This window comes from Erinaceus europaeus, chromosome 9, assembly GCF_950295315.1.
Source record: "Erinaceus europaeus chromosome 9, mEriEur2.1, whole genome shotgun sequence".
In the NCBI taxonomy this organism is placed as follows: domain Eukaryota; kingdom Metazoa; phylum Chordata; class Mammalia; order Eulipotyphla; family Erinaceidae; genus Erinaceus; species Erinaceus europaeus.
In genome coordinates this window covers 125,716,113-125,721,112 of record NC_080170.1, presented here as the reverse complement: position 1 = coordinate 125,721,112, position 5,000 = coordinate 125,716,113, and the positions used below count along the sequence as shown (strand labels likewise).

General features: G+C 38.8%; 1 protein-coding gene across 3 annotated transcripts in view; it reads right to left on the bottom strand.

Moving 5' to 3' along the window:
* PDE9A (phosphodiesterase 9A) overlaps positions 1–5,000 on the bottom strand; it is a 48,632-nt gene that overhangs the window by 30,149 nt on the left and 13,483 nt on the right. The gene's annotated exons all lie outside the window — the stretch shown is intronic.

The following is a 5,000-nucleotide window of genomic DNA, read 5'->3' as shown; positions in this document are numbered from 1 at the left end:
GAATAGAATCTATGAGGCTGAAAACAGAATTAGCAAGATTGAGGATGAATTAGAGACAACTAAAAAAGAAGTAAGAGATCTCAAAAAGAGATTAAGAGATGCTGAAAACAACAACAGAGTCCTATGGGATGACTTCAAAAGAAACAATATAAGCATTATTGGCTTACCAGAGGAAGAAAGAGAAGGGGAGGAAGAAAGCGTTCTCCAGGCCATAATAGCTGAAAATTTCTCTAGTCTAGACAACACCAAAGACATAAAGATTCAAGAAGCCCAGAGGGTCCCAAACAGAATTAACCCAGACCTAAAGACACCAAGACATGTCATACTTAGAATGGAAAGGAATAAGGATAAAGAAAGGATCCTGAAGGTTGCAAGAGAAAAACAAAGAGTCACCTACAAAGGAAAACCCATAAGATTAGCAGCAGACTTCTCCATACAAACACTACAGGCCAGAAGAGAATGGCAAGATATCTATCGAGTGCTCAATGAGAAAGGCTTTCAGCCAAGAATACTATATCCTGCTAGACTGTCATTCAGACTAGATGGAAGCATCAAAACCTTCTCAGACAAGCAACAGTTGAAGGAAGCAACCATCACCAAGCCTGCCCTGAAAGAAGTTCTGAAAAGTCTCTTATAAACAACCAGACCACCACAAATAGGACATATATCAAAACACTCTAAAACTCTACAAGGATGGCGTTAAAATATCTTCAATCTTTGATATAAATAAATGTCAATGGCCTGAATTCACCTATTAAAAGACACAGAGTAGGAAGATGGATCAGAAAACACAACCCAGCAATATGTTGTCTTCAGGAAACTCACCTAACCCAACAAGACAAACACAGACTTAAAGTGAAAGGATGGAAAACTATCATACAAGCCAATGGCCCACAAAAAAGGGCAGGAACAGCTATTCTCATATCTGACATGATAGACTTTAAAATAGATAAGATTAAAAAAGATAGGAATGGACACTACTTAATGCTCAGAGGATCAGTCAATCAAGAGGACTTAACGATTATTAATATCTATGCACCCAATGAGAAGCCATCTAAATACATCAAACTTCTACTGAAAGAGCTACAGCAATATATTAACAGTAACACAATCATAGTAGGGGACTTCAACACCCCACTCTCTCAACTTGACAGATCATCCAGGAAGAAAATCAGTAAAGACATAAGGGAGCTAAATGAAGAGATAAACTAGAACTATTGGACATTTTCAGAGTCATTCATCCCAAGAAACTGGAATACACATTTTACTCAAATCCACATGGGTCATTCTCAAGGATAGACCATATGTTAGGCCACAAAGACAGCATCAGCCTATTCAAGAGCACTGAAATCATCCCAAGCATCTTCTCAGACCACAGTGGAATGAAACTAACACTTAACAATCAACAAAAGATTAGTAACAGTGCCAAAATGTGGAAGCTCAACAGTACACTTCTTAACAACTTCTGGGTCAAAGAGGAAATCAAGGAAGAAATCAAAATGTTTCGAGAGTTCAATGAAAATGAAGACACAAACTATCAAAATATTTGGGATACAGCTAAAGCAGTCCTAAGAGGGAAGTTCATAGCTATACAAGCACACATTAGGAAACAAGAAAAGGCACAAATAAACAGCCTGATTGCACATCTCAAAGACCTAGAAGAAGAACAACAAAGGAATCCTAAAGCAACCAGAAGGACAGAAATCACTAAAGCTAGGGCAGAAATAAATAACATTGAGAATAGGAAAACCATACAAAAGATCAATGAAAGTAAATGGTGGTTCTTAGAAAGAGTAAACAAAATCGACAAGCCTTTAGCCAGACTCACAAAACAAAAAAGGGAGAAGACCCAAATAAATCGGATAGTAAATGAAAGAGGAGATATCACAACAGACGCTGCAGAAATTCAACATATCATGCGAGGCTTCTATGAACAACTATATGCCACCAAGCTAGAGAACCTGGAAGAAATGAATGATTTCCTAGATACCTACCAACTTCCAAAACTAAGTAAAGAGGAAGTGGATAACATGAACAGGCCCATCACAGCTAATGAAATTGAAACAGTTATCAAAAATCTCCCTAAAAATAAAAGTCCTGGACCAGATGGTTTTACAAATGAATTCTACAAAACTTTCAAAGAAGAACTAATACCTCTACTTTTAAAAGTCTTCCAGAAGATTGAAGACACTGGAATACTCGCTGCCAGCTTCTATGAAGCCAACATCACCCTGATACCAAAAGCAGACAGGGACACAACCAAAAAAGAAAACTATAGAACAATATCTCTGATGAACATAGATGCAAAAATATTGAACACAATTCTAGCCAACCGGATACAGCAGTATGTCAAAAAGATTGTTCATCATGACCAAGTGGGGTTTATCCCAGGCATGCAAGGTTGGTTTAATATACGTAAATCAATCAATATGATCCACCACATCAACAAAAGCAAGACCAAAAACCACATGGTCATATCAATAGATGCAGAGAAAGCCTTTGACAAAATACAACATCCCTTTATGATCAAAACACTACAAAAAATGGGAATAGATGGAAAATTCCTGAAGATAGTGGAGTCTCTATATAGCAAACCTACAGCCAACATTATACCCAATGGTGAAAAACTGGAAGCATTTCCCCTCAGATCAGGTACTAGACAGGGCTGCCCACTATCACCATTACTATTCAACATAGTGTTGGAAGTTCTTGCCATAGCAATCAGGCAGGAGCAAGGAATTAAAGGCATACAGATTGGAAGAGAAGAAGTCAAACTCTCCTTATTTGCAGATGACATGATAGTATACATGGAAAAACCTAAGGAGTCCAGCAAGAAGCTTTTGGAAAACATCAGGCAATACAGTAAGGTGTCAGGCTATAAAATTAACATTCAAAAGTCAGTGGCATTCCTCTATGCAAACACTAAGTTAGAAGAAATTGAAATCCAGAAATCAGTTCCTTTTTCTATAGCAACAAAAACAATAAAATATCTAGGAGTAAACCTAACCAAAGAAGTGAAAGACTTGTATACTGAAAATTATGAGTCACTACTCAAAGAAATTGAAAAAGACACAAAGAAGTGGAAAGATAATCCATGTTCATGGGTTGGAAGAATTAACATCATCAAAATGAATATATTACCCAGAGCCATCTACAAATTTAATGCTATCCCCATCAAGATCCCAAGCACATTTTTTAGGAGAATAGAAAAAATGCTACAAATGTTTATCTGGAACCAGAAAAGACCTAGAATTGCCAAAACAATCTTGAGAAAAAAGAACAGAACCGGAGGCATCACACTCCCAGATCTCAAACTGTATTATAGGGCCATTGTCATCCAAACTGCTTGGTACTGGAACATGAATAGACACACTGACCAGTGGAATAGAATTGAGAGCCCAGAAATGAGGCCCCACACCTATGGACATCTAATCTTTGACAAAGGGGCCCAGACTATTACATGGGGAAAGCAGAGTCTCTTCAACAAATGGTGTTGGAAACAATGGGTTGAAACATGCAGAAGAATGAAACTGAATCACTGTATTTCACCAAATACAAAAGTAAATTCCAAGTGGATCAAGGACTTGGATGTTAGACTACAAACTATCAGATACTTAGAGGAAAATATTGGCAGAACTTTTTTCCGCATAAATTTTAAAGACATTTTCAATGAAACGAATCCAATTACAATAAGACTAAGGCAAGTATAAACCTATGGGACTACATCAAATTAAAAAGCTTCTTCAGAGCAAAAGAAACCACTACCCAAACCAAGAGACCCCTCACAGAATGGGAGAAGATCTTCACATGCCATACATCAGATAAGAGTTTAATAACCAACATATATAAAGAGCTTGCCAGACTCAACAACAAGACAACAAATAACCCCATCCAAAAATGGGGGGAGGACTTGGACAGAATATTCACCACAGAAGAGATCCAAAAGGCCGAGAAACACATGAAAAAATGCTCCAAGTCTCTGATTGTCAGAGAAATGCAAATCAAGACAACAATGAGATATCACTTCACTCCTGTGAGAATGTCATACATCAGAAAAGGTAACAGCAGCAAATGCTGGAGAGGGTGTGGGGTCAAAGGAACCCTCCTGCACTGCTGGTGGGAATGTCAATGGGTCCAACCTCTGTGGAGAACAGTCTGGAGAACTCTCAGAAGGCTAGAAATGGACCTACCCTATGACCCTGCAATTCCCCTCCTGGGGATATATCCTAAGGAACCCAACACATCCATCCAAAAAGATCTGTGTGCACATATGTTCTTGGCAGCACAATTTGTAATAGCCAAAACCTGGAAGCAACCCAGGTGTCCAACAACAGATGAGTGGCTGAGCAAGTTGTGGTATATATACACAATGGAATACTACTCAGCTGTAAAAAATGGTGACTTCACCGTTTTCAGCCAATCTTGGGTGGACCTTGAAAAAATCATGTTGAGTGAAATAAGTCAGAAACAGAAGGATGAACATCTCACTCTCAGGCAGAAGTTGAAAAACAAGATTAGAAAAGAAAACACAAGTCGAACCTGAAATGGAATTGGCGTATTGCACCAAAGTAAAAGACTCTGGGGTGGGTGGGTGGGTGGGGAGAATACAGGTCCATGAAAGATGATGAATGACATAGTGGGGGTTGTATTGTTAAATAGGAATCTGGGGAATGTTATGCATGTACAAACTATTGTATTTACTGTCGAATGTAAAGCATTAATTCCCCAATAAAGAAATAAATTATTAAAAAAAAAAAAGCGTTGGCGGGCGGTAGCACAGCGGGTTAAGCGCACGTGGTACAAAGCTCAAGGACCGGCGTAAGGATCCCTGTTCGAGCCCCCGGCTCCCCACCTGCAGGGGAGTCACTTCACAGGTGGTGAAGCAGGTCTGCAGGTGTCTGTCTGTCTCTCCCCCTCTCTGTCTTCCCCTCCTCTCTCCATTTCTCTCTGTCCTATCCAACAACGACAATAATAATAATAATAATAACTACAACAATAAA